General features: G+C 47.4%; 1 protein-coding gene and 1 long non-coding RNA gene across 43 annotated transcripts in view; one reads left to right on the top strand and one right to left on the bottom strand.

The window, feature by feature from the left end:
• The window catches only part of RFX2 (regulatory factor X2), a 205,251-nt gene that overhangs the window by 114,564 nt on the left and 62,697 nt on the right, over positions 1 to 27,990 (top strand). The gene's annotated exons all lie outside the window — the stretch shown is intronic.
• On the bottom strand, positions 10,739 to 13,190 carry LOC141409191 (uncharacterized). The gene is made up of 2 exons (XR_012428280.1): positions 13,020 to 13,190; positions 10,739 to 11,294 (listed from the first exon to the last, which is right to left on the bottom strand). It is a non-coding gene; the product is annotated as an uncharacterized lncRNA (long non-coding RNA).

Here is a 27,990-nt window from a genome sequence, read left to right as displayed (position 1 = left end):
GAAGGTAGAAAGGTTCCAGCCCACCTTCTCTTCTCGTTGACTTGAGGTTAGGAAGGGGCTAGTTTGGAATGAGAGAAAGAGCTTTCTCCACACTGTGGCATCTGTCCCCTGCCTGAGGTTCCACCTGAACTCCTGCCACAAGCTCCAGATCTGTTCCTATGCCACACCCCCACCCCTGCTACGAAACCCCAGCTCTCTGTTTGCCCACCTGGTCTGCCGCTTTGGGCAGAGCTGCCCTTCCTTCACTTTCCATCTTCCTGAGGGCTGCCCTTCATTCATTCACTCTCCGTCTTCCTGAGGGCTGACCTTGGCTGGTGTCGGTCATTAGTGATGGGGCCCAGAACCTCAGCCGGGACAGAACGAGTTCCTGCTGCCCAGGGCCGGCCTGTCTGGGGGCTGCTGAGAAGTCGCCCTGTGGTCGTCCACAGTCATTCCTGTGTGAGGACGAGACACACACTTTCCACTTGCTGGAGAGGAGGGTCTGGACGGCTTTTTATTGGTGCATTCACCATCTCAGATACTTCTGATCAGTATGAGCCGGGTAAACAGCCAGTTCAGATGGCTCAGACTCCCGGAAGAGGAGCGTTTAGCCCAAATTACTGGTATTAGCCATCCGCATTCAAGCTCATCTTAACCATGAAATTTGCATGGTAAAAAAGAGAATTCGACTAACACAGAAATGCAACTGCGTCTTCATCGTTCCACTCTGTAAGCTTCAGAGGGCTTTCATGCGTTCAGCCTTCCTTCTTTTGATCTTTGAATTGTTTTGAAATTCCATTTGGATGGAAATATTTCCAATATTTATCTTTTTTGTTTTTATATATTTTTTGCAGTTTTTATGGTTTTATTTAAACATAAAACATGCACATGAGCTATCTACTCATTTTCTTCACTGTGCAGCCTGGCGTTGGGGTGGGTGACTCTGATGGCCAGCTGGGCGGCCCTTTCCACGATGGCTTTGCGCTCCTTGGAGGAAGCACTGTGAGCGATCTCAGCACAGGGAGGTTTGTTGCACATCAGCAGCACTTCCAGCTCCTTGACGCTGGGGACCAGGAACTTCCGGAAGCCACAGGGCAGCATGTGCTTTGTTTTTTTGTTGCTCCCATAACCAGTGTTGGGCATCAAGATCTGGCCCTTGCAGGCACGGTGGCTCACGCCTGCAATTCCAGCACTTTGGGAGGCTGAGGTGGGTGGATCCCCTGAGGTCAGGAGTTTGAGATCAACCTAGCCAACATGGTGAAACGCTGTCTTTAATAAAAATACAAAAACTAGCCAGGCGTGGTGGTGGGTGCCTGTAATCCCAGCTACTCTGGAGGCTGAGGCAGGAGAATTGCTTCAACCTGGAAGGCGGAGGTTGCAGGGAGCTGAGATCGCACCATTGCACTGCAGCCTGCGCAACAGAGTGAGACTCTGTCTCAAGAAAAAAAAAAAAAATCTGGCTCTTGAACCTTCTGCGAACCCTGTTGTCAATTCCTCTGGGTTTCCTCCAGTTACACTTAATTTTGACATATTGTTCTGACTGATGCCGGATGAACTGCTTGGTCCTCTTTTTGACGACCTTGGGCTTCATGAGGAGTCTGAAGGCGGCCATGATGCTGAGGAGGAGATGGCTGCCACCTCCGTAGGCAGCATCAAAGAGAGAGGGGCCTTTTTTTCTTTTTTATGTCCTCGGAAGGAAGACTTCATGTTTCTTTTTTAAGAGCCAGGATCTCTCTCCGTCGCCCAGGCTGGAGTGCAGTGATGCAATCATTGCTCACTGCATCCTCCACCTCCTGGGCTCAAGCAATCCTCCTGCCTCAGCCTCCTGAGTAGCTGGGACTGCAGGCACACCCACCTTACCCAGATAATTTTTAATTTTGTTTTTCTAGAGACAAGGTCTCGCTTTGTTACCCAGACTGGTCTCAAACTCCTGGTCTCAAGCAATTCACCCACCTCAGCCTCTCAGAGCACTGGGATTACAGACATGAGCCACTGCACCTGGCCCAAATATTTATCTTTTAAAATGTATGCAGAAGTGAAACATGCTTTCCAAGAGCAGCAATGGGCAGGGTCACCCAGCGCCCAGGTGGATACGTGGGCTGCCAAGGCTTCCAGAAGCCAGGACAAATGGAAAGAATATTGGAACATGGAAAGGTCTGAAAGGTGGCAATTTGTCCAAGTCTCCATTTGAATCAGAAGAGAAGCGGTGGGTCAGGAAGAGGGTGATTTGAGTTCTGTTTCATCAGACTCATCTCTGTTTCTCTTTCCATCTCTCAGGCGGAGTTAGAACATTTTATTCCTTTTTTTTTCCAAAATTATCCTTTGCTCTGCTTTGGGAACTGACTTAATACGGAGCTGGGAATGGAGACACCAAAAACAGAACTAGACAAAGCTGAGGGTTTGTTCTTGCCCCTCCTGGACAGTGTGAGTTGCTCGCTGCTTTCAGGCCCTGTCTGAAGTCGTCCCCAACCCCACACCGGGAGAAAACGTTTCCTGAGGAAAACGAAAACCTCTCGCAAAACCTGATGGAACAGAAAAGCTGTTTACAATAGTTTACAGGTTTTAAGGTGCCTTTTTACATGTTAAAAATAACATTTCCCCTCAAGCTTTTGAATTAAATTGCCTTTCTAAAACAGAATTGATTTTAGTGTATCTTCTTAGAATTAATTGGGGCTAATTAGTTTAAAAACCTGAAATACCTCCAACATTTCCCTCTTTGGGTTTAATTCTAACAATGAGTTTAACAAGACCCTTTTGCTCCGTCTTCTCAGCGCACACTGAGGTTTTGCTTTGGGGTTGAAACTTTCTTGGGGACAGAAATAGAATGTCCTTTTGTCGTTCTCATTGGGTTGGACGGTGACGTTTGAGACCAGCAAAGAGATGACAGATGGAACAAATATTTCTAATTTTGTCTTTCTTTGCTTCATTTTCATGTCTTCGGAGACCCCTGGGTCTTGCTGAGGGGATCTCTGACTTGGCTTCATTTTCTGTCCCAGGCCGATTGAGATGTGTCTGTGCCTCAAAGACAGACTTAAAAGTACCGACAGGTTCTTTCCCTCCCAAAGACAGGCGAGACCTCCTCCCGCCACGCTGAGTCCATTCCTTGTGTGGGGCCAGGGAGCTCTGCTTCCCAAACTCTCACAGCAAGATTCCTGGCCTCCCTCATTTGTCTTGCATTAAATTTTCTTGCAATCTTGCTTAATTCGAGCATGACTTAGCAAGAAATGCATTTTTAATATGTGACTCTAACACTTTCTTATTTAGGATGCGTGTTTGTACGTTGACATAGCAAGAAAAATAGGTATATTAAAACGCACTTCTAATAATACTCAAGTGTGGAAAGATTAGCCATTTGGCAAATTTGAAAAGAGGTATGGAGTAACCATAAGGAAAACAGTGAGGGCCAGGCACGGGGGCTCAAGCCTGTAGTCCAGCACTTTGGGAGGCTGAGGTGGGAAGACTGCTTGAGGCCAAGAGTTCAGGACCAGCCTGGTCAACATAGTGGGACCTTGCCCGTACAATTTTTGTTGTTGTTGTTTTAAGTAGCCAAGCGTGGTGGTGGGCACCTGTAGTCCTAGCTACCTGGGAGGTTAAGGCAGGAGGATCACTGGGCTGAGGGCCCAGGAGTTTGAGGCTGCAGTGAGCTATGATCCAACCACTATATTCCAGCCTGGGTGACAGAGCAAGACCCTGTCTCTAGAAAAGAAAAAGAAAGCAGTGAAAAAGGCAAATCAGGTGCATAAACCTGAGGAGTGGGGCTTCTGTCAGGCGTTGAGGTAGGACCATGGGCTGGGGGCAGGTATTGGTTCCATGGAGACCAGATGAGCCTGTGAACCCAGGGTCTGCTGGAGGCTCTGATGTGAGGTCTGTGGACCTAAGTCATCATACTTGAAGCCCTATCCTGTGGCTTCAAGCCCTTCCACTTGCTGAGACTGGAGGTCCCCAGCAGCCAGCTATTGAGGCTGACCAGGAGTAAACACAGGGATTCCATGGGTGAAGAATGGGATTGGGGACCAGGAAGGACTCCCCCCGAAAGGACTATGACTTGGTGTCCATCTTCCAGGGTGCACACTCTGTTTTCTCTCCTGTACTGGTGGATGCACATCCATGCACCTAGCCCTGGCCAAGCCCTCCTGTGTTCTGCAGGACATCCCATTCCATCCCATCCACATCCCATCCCATCCCATCCACATCCCATCCCATCCCATCCCACTCCATCCACATCACATTGGATCCCATCCACATCTCATCCCACCCCATCCACATCCCATCCCACCCCATCCACATCTCATTCCATCCCATCCACATCCCATTCCATCCCATCTACATCCCATCCCACCCCATCCACATCCCATCCCATCCACATCTCATTCCACCCCATCCACATACCATTCCATGCCATCCACATCCCATTCCACCCCATCCACATCCCATCCCACCCCATCCACATCCCATCCCATCCACATCCCATTCCATCCCATCCCACCCCATCCACATCCCATCCCACCCCATCCACATCCTATGCCATCCACATCCCATCCCACCCCATCCACATCCCATCCCATCCACATCCCATTCCACCCCATCCACATCTCATTCCATCCCATCCACATCCCATCCCACCCCATCCACATCCCATCCCACCCCATCTACATCCCATCCCACCCCATCCACATCTTATCCCATCCCATCCACATCCCATTCCGTCCACATCTCATTCCATCCCATCCACATCCCATTCCACCCTATCAACATCCCATCCCACCACATCCATATCCCATCCCACCCCATCCACATCCCATCCCACCCCATCCACATCCCATGCCATCCACATCTCATTCCACCCCATCTACATCCCATCCTACCCCATCCACATCCCATCCCATGCACATCTCATCCCACCCCATCCACATCCCATCCCACCCCATCCACATCCCATCCCACCCCATCCACATCCCATCCATCCACATCCCATTTCATCCCATCCACATCCCATCCCATCCACATCCCATCCCACCCATCCACATCCCATCCCACCCCATCCACATTCCATCCCCCCGCATCCACATCCCATTCCATCCACATCCCATCCCATCCCATCCACATCCCATCCCACCCCATCCATATCCCATCCCATCCACATCTCATCCCACCCCATCCACATCCCATCCCACCACATCCACATCCCATCCCATCCACATTCCATTCCATCCCATCCACATCCCATCCCACCCCATCCACATCCCATTCCATCCCATCCACATCCTGTCCCACCCCACCCACATCCCATTCCATCCCATCTACATCCCATCCCATCCTGTCCATATCCCATCCCATTCTATTCACATCCCATCCCACCCCATCCACATCCCATTCCACCCCATCCACATCCCATTCCATCCCATCCATGCAAGAACACGCACTTGCAAGTCTCCCTTCTTGCTCCTATCCCAGTTCCCTCCTGGTAGGTCCTTCCTGCTATTATTTCTTTCATTTTCAGAAACCCTCTCTCAATCTTCCCTTTCGGGCTGCCACCCCATTCCTCTTCCTATCTTTCTAGCAAAAGTTCCTCAAAAGAACCATCTGGTCCTCCTGTCTCCAGTTCTGCTCCACTTGGGGCTCTCCTGAACCTGCTCCAACCTCTGTGGCTTTTGCACACACTTTTCCCCTGGAACTCCGCTTCACAATCACTGGTGACCTCCACTTTGCTAAGTCCGGTGATCACCACTCAACCCCAGAGTCACTTGGTTCCGGGACACCACTTGCTCATACTTCTTTGGCCTGCTCTTTTCAGGCTCCTGCTTCTTGGGGATCTCTAAATGGCAGAGAGCTCCAGAACTCAGCCCTAGGCCTCTTTTCTCTACTCTCCCTTGGTGAGTCCAGATAGTCTTATGGTTTTAACTAGGTCATTTATACACTGATGACTCCAGCCTACATCGTGTATACACTGGTGGCTCTAGCTCATGTCCTCTATACACTGATGGCTCCAGCCATGTCATCTATACACTGATGGCTCCATCCTATGTTCTCTATACACTGATGGCTTCAGCCCACATCCTCTATACACTGGTGGCTCTAGGTCATGTCCCCTATACACTGATGGCTCCAGCCATGTTATGTATACACTGATGGCTCCAACTCATATATTCTATACACTGATGGCCCCAGCCTGCAATCTCTATACACTGATGGCTCCAAATCATATATTCTATATACTGATGGCCCCAGCCTGCATTCTCTATACACCGATGGCTCCAACTCACCCCTCAGCCTGAGACTTACATAATCTGCCTGCTTTCTCAGCATCTCAACCTGGGTGTCTAGGAGCCTCTCACACTTTACACCTTTAGAACTCAACTCCCAAGTGCTCTCCAGCGCTGCTTCTTGGGCAATTTTACTGACCTCATCCTTTTAGTTGCCAAAAACCTTGGAGGTACCCTTGACCCGTCAGCAAATCTGGCTGACTCTACCTCCTATGTTTATCCAGAGTCTGTGACTTTGCCCCTCCACGGCTCACAGCCAAGCCCCCCTCCCTTGCCCAGATTATCACATTAGCCACCAGATTGCTCTCTCTGCTCCCACCCTTTTCCTTCTTCCCCTGTTCTCAACCCAGCAGCCAGAGGGGCCTGGTTAAAATGCAAGTCAAACCAGGCCATTCCTGGGCTCAAACCTTGTGATGGCTTCCGTTCACCCCAAGCAAAAGCCAGAGCCCCTGCGATGGCCTGTGTGGGCCTTTCTCCTTCTTGCCTTCTGGTTCATTCAGCCTGGTTCCAAGCCAGGCACTGTCCTGCCTTGGGGCCTTTGTACTGGCTTTTCCCTCCATTAGGAACGCTCTTCCCCAGGATATCTGAATAGTGCCGTCCCACACTTTCCTCATCTTTTTTTTTTTTTTTTTTTTTTTGAGACGGAGTCTCGCTCTGTAGCCCAGGCTGGAGTGCAGTGGCCGGATCTCAGCTCACTGCAAGCTCCGCCTCCCGGGTTCATGCCATTCTCCAGCCTCAGCCTCCCGAGTAGCTGGGACTACAGGCGCTGCCACCTCGCCCGGCTATTTTTTGTATTTCTTAGTAGAGACGGGGTTTCACCGTGTTAGCCAGGATGGTCTCGATCTCCTGACCTCGTGATCCGCCCATCTCGGCCTCCCAAAGTGCTGGGATTACAGGCTTGAGCCACCGCGCCCGGCCCTTTCCTCATCTCTTTAATGAGCCCGCCCAGGGAAGCATTTGACAACCCTTTAAAAATTGCAACCTCTTCCTATCCCAGCACTCCTTCTGTCTGCTTCGTTTTCCCCCTTGGTACTTGTCACCAGATGATATAGGGTGTCATCTGATGTACGACATATTTTTATCACTTACCTTGTTTACTGTCCATATGCCCCTGTCTTCCCACATGGTCTAGAATAGAAACTCCATGAGGGCAGGGAATTGTGTTTTGATGACTGGTCAATGCCATGCCCATGCTATGGATCCAATAAATATTTTATTGAAATCAATGAATGACACAGTTAGGATCTCTGTTACTCATCCTTCTGGACATGGGGTTTGGAGTCCTCACAGCCGCACCTCAACGCCTCCCTCGGGATGCAGCATCCAGGCAGAACCCGGCCATGTACCCTAAGCAAAGCCTCCCTGGCACCAGCTGCTGGTGGTTTGACCTCCAGAACTAGCATTCAAGGATGTCACCTCATCACCACTTAGCCATGGGTTAACTGCCCAAGAGTCTGGCTTCCAACTCCTCATCTCCCTTGAACAGAGACTCAAATTCTAACAGTATAGAATCTGTCTTCCTTTCTTCTCAGGGAGACATGTCTGTTCCATCCTGTTTATTCTAGGAATGACTCCGGGATGATAACCTTAAAAAAACAGTTTCTGTGCACTGACTGTGTCTGTCTCAAAGGGCAAACCTCCACTGAGAGCTCCTTAAAGGCTATGCTTGGCCATGCACAAATCTGTCAGCATTGTGGGCTTTTATCATCCACAATGTTGACCCATCGAGGCTGCAGCTACACGCTGCTCATTCTATCAGAATGTTTTAAGATCCTTGGCTGGTCCCACCAAAAACAAGAGCACTGCTTAGAGCTCTGTGTTCCCCTTGAAAGGTGGTGGTGCCACCTCACCCTCTCCTGGTCCCAAAGCCTCAGGGAAGCCATGCTCAGCATGAACTGCTCTAGGCATAACAAAAACTGCACTGGCTTCAGTTTAGCCCTTTTCCCCCTCCGTGGGTCAAGACTGCCCAACCGTGTGCCTCTTTCCGGAGACGTGTGTCCATTGTGTGTCCTGCCATCTGGGGGCATCTGATGTGGCATGGCTTCCTCTTAGAAAAGTCTTCCTCTCCCTGGGTAGGGAGGGAAGAGCCGGCGCAGTGACGTCAGAGATAATGTAAGTCCCTCCCGGCAAAGCCCCACAAGGCATTTCTGACGCTGAGTCAGTGGTTCCCTTTGCACTTGTTCCATACGTACATGATGTTTCCAAAAGTCTTTTAAATTCAGTATCAGCTCCTCTGTTTTCACACTTTTTTCCAAATAGTTTAATCCGTGATTCATTTTACTTCGCCCAGAAAACACTTATGCAGCTATGAACTCTCCCACATTGTTTGTTTGATGATAAATAGATTCTTTCCTCTTGGAGAAAAGGGCACTTTCTCCTCCCAGTACTAGGAAGGACTGAAATCCCTCCTGTGATGCCCTCTTACCTCAGAGGGAGTTGTTCCTCCTTGGGTTTTGTTATTTCAGAACAAATATGGTAAACTGTTTTCCCGTCAGTTACTATAGAGAAGAGATTATTTGCCTTTCTCTTAGTGCTTCTGAAAATAATAGATTACATATTTGGGAGGGTTTTTTTTAGATCTGGTTAATGTGAGATAGAGGGGGTTGCTCCGGGATGACATTGTTTGGTTTGGGAAGTATTCTCCCGGTTGCCCAGCAACAGGCTCTTGGAAACGGGAGTGGACTGCGTTGCCCCTGGCAACCGTTGTTACTTAGCAAACAATGAGGGCCGGGCAAACAGTGCCAAGACTGCGGACTCCAGGTTTTAATTGAACATCTGCATATATTTTTCTCTGATTAAATTTGAGTTTGATTTGCCACAACAGGTAGACATGGGTCCACTCGGGATCTACTTGAAAGAACCAATATTGTAATGTTGACTCCCATGCTGCATAAACGCAGAGGCCCCATTGAAACAAACTTCTGGCCATTCGAATATGTCCTAGACTGCTCTCAACTGGAGACTTATTTTAGTCTTAAGTGCAATTTCTTTTTTGATCTAATTCCTGGTGTTCAGAAAATCATTACTTGTCCAACCTACTACCGTACATCACTGATAAATCCGCAATTTCTGGAGCGCTTTTCAGCACGATGCCTTCATTTCTGCTGCCTGAGAATTTCAGAAGAGCAAAGAGTTGAGCCCTGGCTGGCTCACATGTAGAGACATTCACAGATAGGGTTGGCTGGGGGTGGAAATTGGACCCAGCACCTTCTGGTTTCGTGTGCTCAATGTTCCTGCTGAGAAGTTGGGTCCTCCCGTGGCCCTCAGTGGGATGTGTGTTACGTTTATTAAGGGAGGTCTCATGTTCCCACTAACAAAGTGCCCTGTTGATGGGCCCTTTGCAGCCCCAGGTTGGATTTTGATCAAAACAGCCTCACTCCCCCACCTCCTCACTGGCGAGCCAGAGATAGCGGTTGTTTACAAGGGTTTGTTGCTTAGGTAAACACCACCCCTGAACTTCATTCAGAGCAGGTGACATATTTCTTTCCCTCCTCCCAGCACTGCCCCAGCCCCCGCCCCCACTGCCAGGGCTATAAATTAAGAACTGTTAGCCAGGACAGGTTTTTGGTGAAGACTTTATTCTTCCTTATTCATCTCGAGTGCAATCTGACTAAGGCAGCAACAGCCGCAAAAGTGTCACCTGTAACAGACACTCCAGCCTGTCACTAAAACAGCTGCTGTGGTTCCTGTGGTGAGACTCGCTTTGGTTGTATGGATTTTTTTTTTTTTTTTTTTTTTTGAGACGGAGTCTCGCTGTGTCGCCCAGGCTGGAGTACAGTGGCCGGATCTCAGCTCACCGCAAGCCCCACCTCCCGGGTTTACGCCATTCTCCTGCCTCAGCCTCCCGAGTAGCTGGGACTACAGGCGCCCGCCACCTCGCCCGGCTAGTTTTTTTTTGTATTTTTTAGTAGAGACGGGGTTTCACCGTGTTAGCCAGGATGGTCTCGATCTCCTGACCTCGTGATCCGCCCGTGTATGGATATTTTTTTAAGGGCGATTCACTTTGTTGCTGAATGCCCCCAAGAAAATGTTCATTGCACGTTTGTTACCAGCATTTCAGCTAATGTCTTAGGACTATTTAAAGTATCTAAACAAATTTCCCAACTTTCTTTTGCAGCAGAAACTTATAATGGAATGTCATTTGTGTTATATAACAAATAAAAGTAAGCTTGTGTTTTTTTCCTTAAAAAGGCAAGCTGATTAGCCATCAGCCTTATTAGATGCAATAATTAGGATCCAATGGCTGTGAGTGTTGTTGGAATCAAAATGAATAAGGTCTGACTTACACAAAGACTCCCCCAAAGATTAAAATACATGCTTTGTCCTGCAACCTGTTGTAGGATAGTTGTAGAAGACCACTATATACTTCAAAAGATAAATCTTCCCAAAGAAATGCTGTTCTGCCTTCTACAATATTATTTTCTGCCCAGTCCTCGGTTTAAGTAAGTCATTTTTCAGGAATTAGAGCCTCATTAAAAATTTTTTTTAATTGATCATTTTCTTATTTCCCATGGAAGTATTTTCCCATATATCAGGCTTTGCAATTTGGGCAAACCACTTAACATCTTTAGGTAAGTTTCTTCATGTGTTTGATGAAAGAGCTGGGTTAGGTGGTTTTTAAAGGGGCCTCTCCATGCTGTGGTTTTAGGTGGAAATTCTTGTATTTGAACTAGGCTGTTTCTCCGCTACTTAATTTCCAGAATCAAGTCACGACCGGAGGGGAGGTAGGGTGTAGATTGGAAAGGTCTCGTATGTGATGTTGGTGGGATCTGGAAAACCAGCCTCCTCCTGGCCCGAATCAGTCATGGAGACGTGGAAAGAACATGCACTGCCTGTTGCCCTGTGCTCACTGGCAGTCTCTCGAGATGGCTGTCAGGGACAGGAAGGGCCACACAGGCAGGACGAAACCCTGTCCCCAGGTGGGCACAGGTGCCCAGTGGGCCTGCTGCCGTGTCAGGTCACCAGGCTGGGAATGCAGGAGATGCTACTGCTGAGGAACTGTCACTTGTCATTTCCGGGTCCACTCTCTACCCTCTGGCAGCGTGGGTCGCTCTGAAAGATTTTGAAGGTGGGACAGGAGAGGGGGAGTGAGGTGAGGCCTCCGCGTGCCAGATTTTCACTGGCACATTCCCCATCTTCATCTTGACCATCAGCAGCTGCACTGCAGCCCTGCTCATGGTCAGAAAGGGAGAGAAACATGAGAGGGAAAGAAAGGCTGGTAAGAGAAGGAGCAGAACACAAAAGCATGATGCCTTAGGAAGCCGCTCCCAAGAACCCTGGGACAGGCCCCTGTGCTCAGCTGAAGACGGGAGCTGGAGGCCGACATGGTGAAGGTGGCTAGAACAGGTGGGCAGCCCAGAGCAGGCAGGCTGCTCATTCTCTTTTTCATTGCAAAATACGCCTTGAGCATCTTTGCAGGCAATGTGCTACGTAGGGGCTGGAGTTGGGGTGAGGGAGCTGCGAGGGGGCTGCTGAGATGACACAGACCCAGACTTTGTTTTCTCAAGAAGGGCTGACTAGCCAAGAAGCCAGATGTGAACAGCTGCATGACAGGAAGGAATCTGAGGGGCCAGCACAGAGAGTGGTTTGGTGAATCTGGAAACGCTGTGTGGAGTAAAGGTGCGGCCTTAGACGTGTGGCTCTCCACGGGGGTGGTCCTGCCCCCGGGCACACTGGGCGATGTCTGGAGACATTTGTGGTTGTCACGACAGGGGTCAGGGGTGGTTTCCTGGCATGGAGTGGGTGGAGACCAGGGATGCTGCTCAGCACCCTGCGGTGCCCAGGACAGCCCCAGCCCAGAGCATGCTCCTGCCCCTCGTGCCCGCATTGCTGAGGTCAGGAAAACCTGTGTGAGATGACAAGCTGACTGGAGAGAGGGTTTCCCCACTGCTCGTCACTTGCGTGGGGTCCCCTTTGGAGCTGCTGGCTGCTGTCTCTCTGTCTCCCTCCCTCTTTAATGCAGCAGTCACTTTGATCTTAGCTGTCATGGGCAGGTGGACTTTGAGGGACAGAGCGCTGCCCAGCCTGCCTGGCCCTGCTGGAGGGGTCTTGTCCATCCCCACCCTGGCAGGTGCATCGGCCCCATTCTCACCCTCCCTGCGTTGTATGCAGGGGACACCAGTGCCAGCCTCCGGTGGCACTCCATGCATTGCCACCACCTTGTCACTGTGAGTCTGGACCACTGTGTGCCACGCTGCCTCCTTCAATTCTGCAGACCTTAGACATGCAGGCAGAAGCAGCTGCTCAGTGCAGGGGCCGGTGCTCAGGCCTGGGGGTCTGGCAGGCGTGAGCTCTAATTCCATTTGAATCAGAGGGTCCCTCGGGGTTGTGTGGCCATCTCATTTAAACACTCCATCCGGAATCAGAGGAAGCCCGGCTTTCCCCATGAAGCAGGCGCCGGGGAGAGAGTTTCAAACCAAGTAGCTGGATGCATGAGGGAGAAGGTGGCCTGGGAGCAAGAGCGAGAGCGGCAGGACAGGAGCGGCAGGAGACGCAACAGCTCACGGGAGGGGATGTGGGTGACCCCAGCAGGGGCCAGGCACCAGAATGGTACAGACAGGTGACCTTGGTCTCTGGAAGGGGAGGGAAAGGACGAGCAGATATTGAATATGCGCGACTGGCCAGGGAGTGACCCCCAGATCTTTACATTCGGAAAAACCCACTGCTGTAAACGCACAGGGAACTGCTTCTGGGGATAGACAGAGGGAATGGTCATTCTAAGTCACGCTTGTTTACAAGTTCCTCCCAGTTACTGAGAATGAAGAAAGAGCCACTTACTTCTCAACTGGAACCACAGAGGACTGGAGAAGTGTCCAAGTCTGGCTCGAACTCATCCAGTCACTCCCCACAGGGACCGTATCAGTTCATGATCGCTCCAATAGCATCAGCTAAATTCTAGAAACTTCTAAAGCAAAAGCTAAGCTTGTGTTGTTATTTGGAGTTCTCTTTGGCATGGGGTTGGGGAAGCGATTTATATACGGAAAAGAAGCGGAAGCTTCACATGGGTCGGAAAGCGGTGGCTCCGGAGGCTCCAGAGTCATAAAAACATGTGCTTCCTCCTCCTAAAGGAGTGACTTAGCCAAACCCAAGCCGAAGCCCCCGTCCAGCCTGCCTCTTCCTGCTTGGTGACCTTCAGCTCATGGCTCGCCCTTTCTGAGCCTCAGCATGTGTGTTGTGTCTAGAGCAGAGGTGATGTGGCCACAGCTTCCTCAGAGTCAGTCGGCCCCCACGTGTACCAGTTTTGCCCACAGTCTGGGACTCGGTCTGGCCACCGGCTGCTGCCACTGCTGTTGTCCTTGGGGTTGTGTCCGTCTTTCGTTTGGCTACTTTGGTTTTTTGGTTGTTTTGGGTTGTTTTGTTTTGTTGTTTATTCTTTGTAGAGACAGGGTCTTCGTGTGTCTCCCAGGCTGGAGTGCAGTAGTGCAGTCAGCTTACTGCAGCCTCAAATTCCTGACCTCAAGCAATCCTCTGGCCTCAACCTCCCAAAGTGCTGAAATTACAGACAGAAGCCACCTTCCCCGGCCCCCAGTTTTTTGTTTGTTCGTTTGTAGAGACGGGGCCTCGCTATGTTGCCCAGGCTGGTCTCGAACTCCTGGGTTCAGTGGATCCTCCCGCCCCTGCCTAGGTCATATTTCACTGATCAGGCACCTGCTGGGATCTACACTCAGGGTGGGCACATCAACTACATCATTCCCTTCCCCCTCCCAGCCCCTTTCTCAGATTAAGAAACCAAGGCCACGGCCACAGTCAGTAAGTAAGTGAGTGACAGGCCTGGGATTTGAACCTGAAGCCTGGCCTCCTCCCTCTGCTGTGGGTGGCCGTACCTCCTTCCCAGCCACTCGGCACTCCCCTTGGCATTTGTTCTTATTTATATAAATAATGGAGGTTGCAAAGTCTTTTTACCCCGGCTGGAGCCGACTCCCCAGTAAGATCCAAAGGCGGGGCTGGGAGTAGGAAGGGAACCAAGTGTTCCCCTTCTTTGGATGCGCTCTGTGGGGCAGGGCTCTCTGCTGCCTGTGGACGGTCTTCAGGTGACAGGGTCTTGATCAGCCAAACTTGTGAGTGTGAAGGGCGGGCTCCAGCCCTCTGAAGAAGGGATCCTACAGACAGCAGACCCTTTCGACATCGAAATGTCTGGAACCCCCACCTTGGTAGTTAATCCCTTGGTTTAGCACATGCTTTCTATGCAGTGAAAACTCATGGGAGGGTTTTTTCAGCCAGGGAATGAGAAGACATTGTTATCTTTTGAATCACCCCAATGTGAAAGAAAATTGGCTCGGGCCGAGGCTGGAAGCAGGGAGACCAATTAGGAGGCGGATGCGGTGGTTCCAGGTAGGAGATGGGGAGGCAGGGGCTCACTAAAATAGTAGCAGCAGGAGCGGAAGGAAGGGGGAGGCAGAGATGGTATCAGGTGGAGACAGCAGGCTGAGTCACCAGCGACACGTGCCCCGGGGCCCAGGGAGATGCCCAGTGCCTTGAACAGCCCCCTGGCTTAGGAAACGCAAGAGGAGAAATTTGGGCAAAGGGAGTTTCCCTTGGACTTGTTGAGGCACCTGAGGGGCGCCCAGGCAGAGAGGTCTGGGAGGCAGCTGGAGAAGGGAGCCGGAGCCAGGTGATTTGGGTGGTGCCGGGAGTCCTGGTGCCATGAGGTCGTCCACATTGAGTGTGACAGGGGAGGGGCACAAGGGTGGAGGCCGAGGGTGGTAGACAAGGAGGGACCAGTGCAGGGGACTGAGAAGGTACCATTAGGGGGAAAAATGAAACCAGATGACAACAGTGCCCAGAAAGGAGGGAGGATGGAGCTTTGAGGAGCAACACGAAATACTGCAGAGGCCAAGTTCAGAGGAGGCCTGAAACCTGCCCGGTGAGGATCTCGAGAACAGTGGGCAGACATGAGAACCGCGGAGAGAAGCCGACGGAGACTCCCTCCCAAGAGTATGGACTTACAAAGAAGAAAGAATCCATATCTCGAGAGAAGATAAAGGATAAAGAGCAGGGTTTCAGTGGCAGTGGATGTTCTCCTCAAAGGGGTGTGATGTGAGCTTGTCTATAAGCTGAAATAATGGAGCCTGTGCAGAAGCCAGATCACAGGCTTGATCGGTGGGTCCTTGGAGGGAGATGGAAGGCTCTAGAACCTTCAGGAAGGGGACCAGCAGCCTTTTTCTGTAAAGGACCAGAGAGTACATATTTTAGGCTTCTGCTGGGGTCTGTCTCAGCTCCTCACCTCTGCTGTTGGAGCACAAAAGTCATCATAGCTACTGGGAAAATGGGAGTTGAAGATGCAAGGAACTGGATGTAGACAGTCTGGATGTGAGACAGTGAGGGGAGGTCAGCACAGGGAAGGGGCTGCGGGATAGAAGAAGGTGGAAGAGACAGCATGGCAGGGGCATGGCTGAGAGCCAGAAGGTGCAGAGGCGCTGTCAGAAAAGGGCTGCAATTTCAGAATGGAATCTTGCAAGGAATAAAGTATAGAGAAAAAATGTACTTTGAGGCTTTCTCTCATAGGCATGTGTGTGGATGTGTGAACATAGGTCGCCCCCGACTTTTTACTACAAGAATTGTTGTTGTTTTTATCTAGTGGGAGGAGTCAACATTCAGTTTAATAGAAAAATGTCTGGAATAAGAAAATGACATATGTCTTCTGAGTGTTTTTGGCCATTTTCCTCATATTATCCTGCATCAGGTGGCGTATGTGTGTGCATGTATGTGTGTCTGTGTGTATATTTTTATGTATACATGTATGTACATGTATTTTTGTGTGTATGTGTGTATACGTGTATGTCCATGTATATTTGTATATATGCATACGTGGGGAGTGTATACATGCATGTGTATGTGTGTGACACTCTCACATCCTCTCCGGGGGGACAGCATCGGCTGATGCTTGGCCTCTAGCTTGGAATCCAGTTACCTTTCACTCCAGTGTGTTGGACTTCAGGGCACCCCATAACCTAAGGAGAATTTCCATTTCCTAGAAACCCAAGTTTTGTGGTATTGAAGTTATTGCTAAAAGCAGTGGAATCAGATTGACTGCCAAAAGAGTATTTGCTGGGTGAAAATGTCAGTGAAGCCTTGGTGGTTTTTTAAATTCAAAATTCACCCTGAATTTGGTATATTATTGATGGCAGTTAAAAGCAGACCACATCAGAGACGAGGTACACCATACCTTAGTTTGGACAATTTTTATATTAATAATCAAATCAAGGCCAGGCATAATGGCTCACACCTATAATCCCAGCACTTTGGGAGGCCGAGGTGGGAGGATTGCTTCAGTCCAGGAGTTCGAGGTCATTCTGGGCAACATAGCGAGACCCCTGTCTCTACCAAAAATTAAAAGTTAGCCGGGCTTGCTGGTGCTCACCTATAGTTCCAGCTACTTGGTTGGCTAAGGTGGGAGGGTCACTTGAGCCAGGGAGGTCGAGGCTGTAGGGAACTGTGATCACATCACCGCACTCTAGCCTGGGTGACAGAGAAGACTGTGCCTGAAAAAAAAAAAGTCAGGTTTCTAAAAGGGAAGGAATGGGTGTTTCCTCTGTTATGACGGGGGTCCCTGGCTTAGGGGAGGCCCTGTCAGTGCAGCCTGCTCCAACCCTCTGAAGATTAGAACCTGTGACTTAGGGACCGACTGGGTGTCCACACTTCCCCATCCCCATTCCACTCTGCAAACAGCCCTTTCTCAGGCCAGTTGTCAAGGGCTTGGTTCTGATCCTTTTCTAGAGAAAGGAGGGTGAGTTTGGCTCCTGAGAAGAAAACAGGAACAGAAGCCCAATTCTTACGAAAAGAAAAAGGAATTTGAATTCTGAAGATACTTGATTTCCGAGAAGCTCGGAGCCAGCTCCAGTCCTTGAAAGCTCATTGCTACAAGAGAAAAAAAAAAAAAAACCGAAAGTGAGGAATGGCTTAGGCGTAGAGGGAACGATAGTTGCCCTCAGTGTGCTTTGAAGTCTGCTGCTCTGGAACGCGTGGGTAGCCTTCAGAGGGTCCTGTTCTTTTATTTCAGACTCCTGGCCTGGCTGAATTGTCATGATTTTGTGTCCTGCCTACTCTCCTTTTTCATCTTCCCGTTCTCAACCTGTCTGTAGGCCCGTTTTAGTCAGGGGCTGTTTGTCCAGATGCCTTCTCAGATATCACACATCCATTTTGAACAGAGGTCCTTCTGCCTCCCCAGGGGACACTGGGGAATGTCTGGGGACATCTGTGGTTGTCACAACTGGGGGTGCTCTTGGCATGGAGTGGGTGGAGACCAGGGATGCTGCTCAGCGCCCTGCAGTGCTCGGGACAGCCCCAGCCCAGAGATGGATCCATCCCCAATGTTCGCAGTGCCAAGTGGGGACACCCACTGTCATCTTTGGTGATAATCAGGGCAGAGTAATAACTCTTGGCGCTGAGAACTAACTGGGTCCACAGGGAGTGATCCTGGTGCAAGAAAGGACGTGGTTCCACCATCAAGGAGGTTCAAGAATCCACTTTTCAGCAAGGAGACGGCTGTGTCTTCCCTGTGCGTGGGGCCGGGCCACACAAACCTGAATGGTGGGGACAGAATCTTAAAACACACATCACTTGCTGCGTAGACCTGGCCCTCCAGGAGAAGGAAATAGACGAGATTTTTCTGGGCAGCGTAATGACACTGCAAGTGTTAAGACAAGCACCAGGACAGAATCTGGGCTTTGAAGCGACCGGTATTCCTGAGAGCGCTCTGGACTTGTTCCTTCTTGTTCGGAGGGAGGAAATTAATTGCTTTCTTCGGGCAGATGAACTCTGGTACCATCTGGACGCCAGCGAGTACCAGGAGAGGAGGAGCTGATGGCTGGCGGAGGCCTTGTGCCTCCCAAACGCCAAGGCTCATTAGCCAATCAGAACGAAGGTAACTAAAACCACTCAGCTAACTCTGCCCCAATTATCACCGAAGATGACAAAACATTGTCTAAATACTGATCTGAACTATGTGAGGCAGGTGACAGCTCCATTTGGCATACGGAGGAACAGGAATAGAAGAGAGATTGCTTAAGGTCGCAGTGAGTCAGCGGCTCAGCCAGGAACCGGCCCAGAAATTGCTCTCAGCGCTTTCTGCATTTCCTTTCCTGACATTGCTGGTTACTAGGTGATGGGAGTATTTTTCTGTAAACAGAAGCCTCTTCCCTTTGTGCCCAGGCAGACTCATTCATCACGGCTGCAGTCCAGGGCTGCTTCTAGCTGCGTCTCTCCTGTGCCCCTCACATGAAGTCAGGAAGCCACGGGAGATGTTCCCACTGGCGCATTTGACTCAGCAGAGGCTCCAAAAGGTCAAGTGCGCATCTGGTTCACTTGAATGTTCGTTCAAGGTCAGATGCGCGTTTTGTGGATTCCAAAGGCTGGTGCCGGCCAAGGAGGGGAAATTGCGCGGCTGGTTCTGTGCTTTTCCCCTTTATTTCATGCCCGTCCTGATCTTGGACCAGATGGTAAATGAAACGTGCTTAGCTTATAAACAGCACTCCGGGCATGTTTCTGAGCCACGAGGGAGCTTTAGGCCAGCCAAACCCATCGGCCAAGCAGGGCCAGGCTGGATGACAGGTCATGTCTCGGCCCCTCCCCTTTATATTGGCTGTTCCAAGGCTCCTGTAACCCGGTCTAAGAGGACACAGGGGAAGGCAGTCAAAGAAAGACTGCCCAGGTCCTCGCCACAGGAAGAAAAACAGAAGAGAGGACAAAGGAACGTGAGAAAGCAAGGACGGTGGGGCAGTCACCAATGAGTCCAAGTTCCCACGGCAGATTCAGGTTCAGAGAAGAAGCATGGCCTCCACTCACTCACATCTGTCCTGTGCTGGATTGAGGGGTTCCCAAGCTGGGTACTGCAAAGGTACTCCACAGTGTGCTTCCCTGTGCCCTGTGGACTTTACATTGAATAGTACCCACACCCTCGGGGCCCTGCCCTCTCCCCCTCTCCGCTGCCCCCTCCTCTGCCAGGTGGAGGAGTTACTCAGGATCCAGCATCACCCCTTCTGGGAGGACCATGTGAGTTACTGCTGTCACCTGGAAGCACAGCCAGGACCACGAGCCGCTCCTTCTGCTGGGCGGACAGCTCATCGCTGGTGTCTTGTGTGTGTTTGTTTAACTCTTTATCACAGACATTTCAAACATCCACAAAGTAAATACACAGTGCAATAAAACTTAATGAAGCCACCACCCTCTACAGGGTATCAGTGTCCTGCCATTCTTATAGCGCCTGGATACCCCTACCCACTCTCCATCCTCCTCGCCACCCTTATATTTTTACAGGCTTTGTTGTCGTCGTTAAAATTCACATATAGTAAGTGCACAAACCTTAGCTGGCTAATTTTAACAAATCGCAACTCCATGTAACCCCACACTGTATTATCATACAGAATGTGTCCATCTCACTGGAATGTCCCCTCCTGTCCCTTTCCAGTCACTCTCACCCGCCACTGCCCCCTGCCCGCTGTTATGATTTTTTTTTAACTTTAGTTTTAATCCACTCTACTCATCTACTCTTTTGGACTCAGCTTCTTTCACTCAGTGTAATGATTTTGAGATTCACTCATGCCTTGTGAATTTTAGTAATTAATTCCTTTCTATTCATGAGTATTCCAGTAGTATTCCTCTATTAGCTTTTTAGCTATGCCCTTCTTTTCCATTTTTAGTGGTTGTTTTAGGGTTTTCAGTATGAATCTTTAAATCATCATAGTCTACAATTTCTCATCCACTCTCCTGATGAGGAAGATTTGGGTTATTTTTACTTCTTAGTGACTGAATCAAACTGCTATGAATAAGGCCGAGGCAGGCGGATCATTTGAGCCCAGGAGTTTGAGACCAGCCTGGGCAACATGGTGAAACCCTGTCTCTACCCAAAATACAAAAATTAGCTGGGTATGGTGCTGCACGCCTGTAGTCCCAGCTACTTAGGAGACTGAGGTGGGAGAATTGCTTCAGCCTGGGAGGTTGAGGATGCGGTGATCTGTGATTGTGCCACTGTACTTTAATCCTGAGTGAGACCCTGTCTCAAATACAAAAAAACCAACAAACAAAAAGCTGCTATGAACATGCTTATACAAGTTATTATTATTTTTTGAAGATATATGTTTTCATGTCTCTTGGATAAAAATAACTACAAGAGGAATTCTGGGCTAAAGGGCAGGTTTAACTTTCTAGAAAACTGCCAAACCTCTTTCCAATGTGGTTGTATCATTCGTATCTACACATGGGGATGTGTGAGAATTTTAGTTGCTCCATGTACCTACAACATTGGATGTTGTCAGACTTGTCAGCTTTAGCCATTCTAGTGAGTATTTAGCGATATCTTGATATAGTTTGAATTTGCATTTCCCTCGTGACTAACGAGGCTGAACACTATTCATGTACTTTTCGGCATCTGAATATCTTGCTTCGTGAAGTACCATTTTTTTTTTAAAGTTATTTGTCTTCTTATACTGAATTGTAGGAGTTTATATAGATAGATAGATAGATAGATAGATAGATAGATTAGGATAAAAGCCCTTTATTAGATACATGTTTTGCAAATGTTTCTCCCAGACTGTGGCTTACCTATTCATATTCTTAGTAAAATATTTTAATGAGCAGAGGTTTCAAATTTTGGTGAAATCTAATTTCTCAAGTTTTTCTTTTATGCTTATTTACTTTGTGCATTCTAAGAAACCTTTGTCTAACCTCCTATATTCTCTCTGAGAAGTCTTATAGTTTTAGCTTTTATGTGTAAGTTTATGGTGTTTTTTTTTTTTTTTTTTTTTTTTTTTTTGAGATGGAGTCTCGCTCTGTCGCCCAGGCTGGAGTGCAGTGGCGCGATCTCGGCTCACTGCAAGTTCCGCCTCCCAGGTTCACGCCATTCTCCTGCCTCAGCCTCCCGAGTAGCTGGGACTACAGGCACCCGCCACCACGCCAGGCTAATTTTTTTGTATTTTTAGTAGAGATGGGGTTTCACAGTGTTAACCAGGATGGTCTCGATCTCCTGACCTCGTGATCTGCCCACCTCGGCCTCCCAAAGTGCTGGGATTATAGGCGTGAGCCACCGCACCTGGCCAAGTTTATGTTCTAACTTGAAATCATTTTTATGTATGATGTGAGGTAGGGGTCAAGATCCATTTATTTTCCCCAATATGGATATCCTGTTGATCCATCACCATTTGTTTAAAAGACTTTTCTTTCTCTGTTGAATTGCCTTGGCACCTTTGTCAAAATCCAGTTGAGGAAGAAAAGAGCTGAGGCTCCATTAGAAAAGAAAAAATCAGTTGATAATCTGTGTGGGTTATGTTATTTATATATTGCTGAATTTGATTTATTAATATTTTAAATTATTTTTGCATATATGTGCATAAGAGGTATTAGTCTAAACACTTTTCTTGTAATATATTTGTCAAGTTTTGGTGTCAGGGTTTACTGACTTCATGAGTCATGAAGTATTCTTTTTTTTTATTTTCTGATGGCATTTGTGTAATAATTCCTTTTTCAGTATTTGATAGCATTCACCAGTGAAACTATATGTGCCTGAAGTTTTCTTTGTAGGGAAGTTTCCAATAACATATTCAATTTTTTTGTTATATGTATTACATTCACATTTTTTATTTCATTTGTGTCAGTTTTGTTATGTTGTGTGTTTTAAAAAAAGTGTTCATTTTATATGTTATTGAATTTATGGGCTAAAGTTGTTTGTAATAGTTCCCTATTATCATTTTGATTTCTGTAGAATCTCTAGTGATATATTTCATTTCATTCCTGATATTAGCAATTTGGGTTTTCTTTCCTTTCTTATTAGTCTTTCCTGGAGAAAGTTGTTAATTAACTTTTGTAAATACTTGCTTTTTTTTTTTTTTTTTTTTTGAGATGGAGTCTTGCTCTGTCACCCAGGCTGGAGTGCAGTAGTGCAATCTCAGCCCACTGCAACCTCTGCCTCCTGGGTTCAAGCAATTCTCCTACCTCAGCCTCCTGAGTAGCTGGAATTACAGGTGCCCACCACCACTCATGGCTCATTTTTGTATTTTTAGTATAGACGAGGTTTTGCCATGTTGGCCAGGCTGGTCTCGAACTCCTGACCTCAGGTGATCCACCCACCTCGGCCTCCCAAAGTGCTGGGATTACAGGCATGAGCCACCGTGCCTGGCCAAGACTTTTTTTTTTTTTTTTTGAGACGGAGTCTCACTCTGTCGCCCAGGCTGGAGTGCAGTGGCTGGATCTCAGCTCACTGCAAGCTCCACCTCTCGGGTTTACACCATTCTCCTGCCTCAGCCTCCCGAGTAGCTGGGACTACAGGCGCCCGCCACCTCGCCTGGCTAATTTTTTTGTATTTTTTTAGTAGAGATGGCGTTTCACCGTGTTAGCCAGGATGGTCTCGATCTCCTGACCTTGTGATCCGCCCGCCTCGGTCTCCCAAAGTGCTGGGATTACAGGCATGAGCCACCGTGCCTGGCCAAGACTTTTTTTTTTTTTTTTTTGAGACGGAGTCTCACTCTGTTGCCCAGGCTGGAGTGCAGTGGCTGGATCTCAGCTCACCGCAAGCTCCACCTCTCGGGTTTACACCATTCTCCTGCCTCAGCCTCCCGAGTAGCTGGGACTACAGGCGCCCGCCACCTCGCCTGGCTATTTTTTTTGTATTTTTTTAGTAGAGATGGCGTTTCACCGTGTTAGCCAGGATGGTCTCGATCTCCTGACCTTGTGATCCGCCCGCCTCGGCCTCCCAAAGTGCTGGGATTACAGGCTTGAGCCACTGCACCCAGCCAAGACTTGCTTTTTTAAAGAACAGTTTTAGGTTCACAGCAAAATTGACAGGAAAATAAAGAGATTTCCCATATACCCCATACCTCCACACATGCACAGCCTCCCTCTTTATCACCATCGCCCACCAAAGTTGTACATATTTTACAACTGATGAAATCTGCATTAACACAGCATTCTCACCCAAAGTCCATAGTTTACTCGAGAGTTCACTCTTGGTGTTGTACATTCTATGGTTTGGACAAATATATAATGACATGTGTCCACCATTATAGTGCTATACAGAATAGTTCCACTGTCCTAAAAATCCTCTGTGCTCTGCCTACTCATCCCTCTCTCTGATCCCTGGCAACCACTGATCTTTTCATTGTCTCCATAGTTTTGCCTTTTCCAAAATGTTGTTTAATTAGAATCATACAGTATGTAGCATTTTCAGACTCGCTTCTTTCACTTCCTAGTATGTGTTTAAGTTTCTTCCATGTCTTTTCATGGCTTGATAACTCCTTTCTTTTTTTGAAAAAATTTCAGTTTTGAAGAAATACTGCTTTTGTTCATTTTCTCCATTGTTTGTGGAGTTTCTAATTTCATATTTCATTAAGTTTGTTCTTTATTGTTTTTTCTTTTTTTTTTTTTTTTTTTTTTTTTTGAGACGGAGTCTCACTCTGTCACCCAGGTTGGAGTGCAGTGGCGTGATCTCAGCTTACCTTAAGCTCTGCCTCCTGGGTTCACGCTGTTAAGTTTTCTAAATATTTGGCATTTTTCTAGCCTTCTTACTGATCTCTAATTTACTCCATTGTGGTCAAAGTGCATACATGCTCTGTTTAGTTATGGTATTTTAAAATGTATCGAGGCCTATTTTATGGCCCAGAACATGACCCATCATAGTGAATATTCCATATGCATTTGAAAATAATGTGCAGGTTTTGAATGTAGTGTTCTCTAAATGTCAATTACATCAATGTGGCTGATAATATAATTCAGATATTCTGTATCTTAGTAATATTTTTGCTTAGTTCTTCTAATTTTGATTCAGTAATCAAAGGATGTTTAAAATCTCCAACTATAATTGTTTATTTCCTCCTTTAGTTTTGTTAATTTTTACTTTATGTATTTTGGAGCTGTATTACTAGGTACATACACATCTGTAATCAATATGTCATCCTGATAAATTGATCATCTTATCATGATGAAATTTTATCTGCAGTAATATTCTTTGTCTTGTCAATGTCTCTAGTATTGCTAGTAATATTTCTCATCTCAGAGTCTGTTTTGTCTGATTATTATAGCCACTCCAGCTTTCTTAAGATCAGAGTTTGCACAGTGGATCTCTTTTCATTCTATTACTTTCAACCTATGTGTGCCTTTATTTTTAAGGAGGGTTTCTTTTAGGGAGCATATAATGGGAACTTGATTGTTACCCAGGCTGATCATTTCTGCCTTTCCATTCAAGAATTTAGTTTATTTACATTTAATATAATATTGATATATCTGGATTTAGCAAAGCAGTTCTGCCATTTGCTTTCTACTTGTGTCAACTGTTTTTTGTTTCTCTGTTCTTTATTTCTTGCCTTTATTTGGATAATCAAATATGTTAAGTAGGATTTCATTTGATTTCTCTATTAGCTTTTTAGCTATATCTTTTTGTATTTTCTTTTTGTTAGTGGTTGCTTCAGAGGTTACAATGTGCATTGATAATTTATCACAATTTACAGTTTACTTTAGGTAAAATACAAGAATCTTTTTTTTTTGAGACGGAGTCTCGCTCTGTCACCCAGGCTAGAGTGCAGTGGCCGGATCTCAGCTCACTGCAAGCTCCGCCTCCCGGGTTCACGCCATTCTCCTGCCTCAGCCTCCCGAGTAGCTGGGACTATAGGCGCCCGCCACCTCGCCCGGCTAGTTTTTTGTATTTTTTAGTAGAGACGGGGTTTCACCGTGTTAGCCAGGATGGTCTCGATCTCCTGACCTCATGATCTGCCCGTCTCGGCCTCCCAAAGTGCTGGGATTACAGGCGTGAGCCACCGCGCCCGGCCAATACAAGAATCTTGAATGTATAACTTAATTTGTCCCTATCCTCTGTGTTATAATTGTCATAGAGAACAACTACATATGATATAAACCCCACAATGGAGTGTTACAAAGTTTTTGTTAAATAGTTTTATGTATTTAAAATAAATTAAGAGAAGAAAAGGAAAAATACAGTTTTTTTATAATTACTTGCATATTTATCATTTTAAGTGATATTTAACTCTTTCTAATAGATCCACATATACCATCTGATATTAATTCCTTTCATCCTGAAGAACTCCTTTAGCATTTCTCATAGTGTAGACAGAAAACTTCATCAGGTTTTGTTTACACAAAAAATGTCTTTATTCCACCTTCAGTTTTTAAAAATAGTTTTGCTGGAGATAGAATTATGGGCTGATAGGGTTTCCCGCCCAGCATATTAAAAATGTCATTCCGGCCAGGCGCGGTGGCTCACGCCTGTAATCCCAGCACTTTGGGAGGCCGAGACGGGCGGATCACGAGGTCAGGAGATCGAGACCATCCTGGCTAACACGGTGAAACCCCGTCTCTACTAAAAAATACAAAAAACTAGCCGGGCGCGGTGGCGGGCGCCTGTAGTCCCAGCTACTCGGGAGGCTGAGGCAGGAGAATGGCGTGAACCCGGGAGGCGGAGCTTGCAGTGAGCTGAATTCCGGCCACTGCACTCCAGCCTGGGCGACAGAGCGAGACTCCGTCTCAAAAAAAATAAATAAATAAAAATAAATAAATAAAAATGTCATTCCGTTGCCTTCTGGCTGCCATTGTTATTGGTGAGAAGTCAGTCATCATCCATGCCCTTGTTCTCTGAATATAATATGTAGTTTTTCTCTGACTGCTTTCAAGATTTTCTCTTTACTTCTTTTAACAGTTTAACCATGACATACCTATCTTGGCTTTCTTTGTATTCTTTTTAGGGTTTATTGAGATTTTTGGACCTCTAAGTTGATATCCATCACCCAATGTAGAGATGTTTGGCCATTTTTCAATATTTTTTTCTCTTACATTCTTTTTGTCTTCTGGGACTCTGTTTACATATATATTAGACAGTGTGTTCTATCCATGTTTCTTCATATATTTTCTCCTCATTCTTCAGATTGGGTAAATGCTTTTTTTCTATCTTTAAGTTCATTAACTCTTTCCATTATCTCTGACCAGCTGTTGAGTGCATCTAGTTAAGTTTTTACTTCAGTTATTGCTCCACAATTTTTATTTGGTTCACTTTTTTTTTTCTTAGATGGAGTCTCACTCTCACCCAGGCTGTAGTGCAGTGACGCGATCTTGGCTCACTGCAAGCTCCGCCTCCTGGGTTCACGCCATTCTCCTGCCTCAGCCTCCCAAGTAGCTTGGTACCACAGGTGCCCACCACCACGCCCGGCTAATTTTTTGTATTTTTAGTAGAGACGGGGTTTCACCGAGTTAGCCAGGATGGTCTCGATCTCCTGACCTTGTGATCCGCCCGTCTCGGCCTCCCAAAGTGTTGGGATTACAGGCATGAGCCACCGCGCCTGGCCTGGTTCACCTTTTATACTTTCTGTTTCTTGGTTGAGATTCCCATATGTTCATTCATTATGTATATAACTTCCTTTAAGTTCTTGAAGTTATTTTTAGTAGCTGCTTTAGTCCTTGTATGCTATCTATATCATCTGGATTATCTTGGGTTTGGTTATAATTAACTGCTTTTCTTTTTTCCTTTTATTTGTTACTCTTTCTCTTGAGTGTAGGTACACTTTCCTGTTTCTTTTCCTAGCTCATGATTTTTGCTGGGTCCTGGACATTGTTAATGATGTGTTATAGAATCTGTAGATTCAGCTGAGTTCCCCTGAAGGCAAGTGACTTGGCTAGATTCAAACTCTCCCTCCTGCAACAGGCAGCAGCTGAAGTCTTCACTTAATTTTTTTATCTTTGCACTGCTGGTTTTTCCCCAAGATCCCTGGTATCTCCCCCACACCTTTGTGGTGTAGTTGCTTAGCCAAAGATTCAGGTGTATTTTGTAGGAAGATTTGGGGGCTCACCCCTTCTGTGGCTCTCTCTTTCAGAATCTCCACACCCCAGCATTCAGGACTCTGTCCTTTGACCCTTCAGGATAATGAGGCTGATGCTTTCTGGCACCCAAGCATTTGTGGATTGGGGCGTGCCCGCAGGCAAAAAGCCACAGACTCATTGGTCTGACCTATAAGACAGCACGTGGTAAATAGTGTGTTAAATTAGGGGAACAGGCTGGGCGCAGTGGCTCATGCCTGTAATCCCAGCACTTTGGGAGGCCGAGGCAGGCAGATCACCTGAGGTCAAGAGTTTGAGACCAGGCTGACCAACGTGGTGAAGCCCTGTCTCTATAAAAATACAAAAATTAGCCAGACATGATGGTGGGTGCCTGTAATCTCATCTATTCAGGGGGCTGAGGCGGGAGAATCACTTGAACCTGGGAGGCAGAGGTTGCAGTGAGCCAAGATCATGCCATTGCACTCCAGGCTGGGCGACAGAGCAAGACTTCATCTCAAAAAAAAAATAATAATAATAATAAATAATAAAAATAAATTAGGGGAACACATTCATGTATAAATGCCTGTGATGTGGAATAACTTGCATTCTGGAAGGTGCATTCTGGCCATGGTGGACAGACTACGGTCTCACCATTAACACTCTCACGGCCTCTTCTTACTTAAATAAGATGTGGAGTTTGGAGCAAAATTATTTCCACCTGCGGAACAAGGACCTGGTCTTAGTCAAGTCAGCATTCTCGCTTTATCACTGGTGGACTCCTTTCACAAAGAGGTCTAGTCAAATCATCTCCTTCTAGTATCATTGACACTACCCACTTGGCTTCAGATGGGAACAGCATGGTGGATGGTGGGCAAATGACTGATTTAAACATTTAAAGGAAACTGTGAATACAAGCAGCTTCCAACAGAAAAATTCCAAAGGTCAGGTCTGTCAAACACAGAAAGAATGAGTTGAGGACTCAGGAAATACACTATGGGAAATT

The sequence above is a fragment of the Macaca fascicularis genome, chromosome 19 (assembly GCF_037993035.2).
Source record: "Macaca fascicularis isolate 582-1 chromosome 19, T2T-MFA8v1.1".
In the NCBI taxonomy this organism is placed as follows: domain Eukaryota; kingdom Metazoa; phylum Chordata; class Mammalia; order Primates; family Cercopithecidae; genus Macaca; species Macaca fascicularis.
This window is presented reverse-complemented; position numbering and strand designations above follow the sequence as displayed.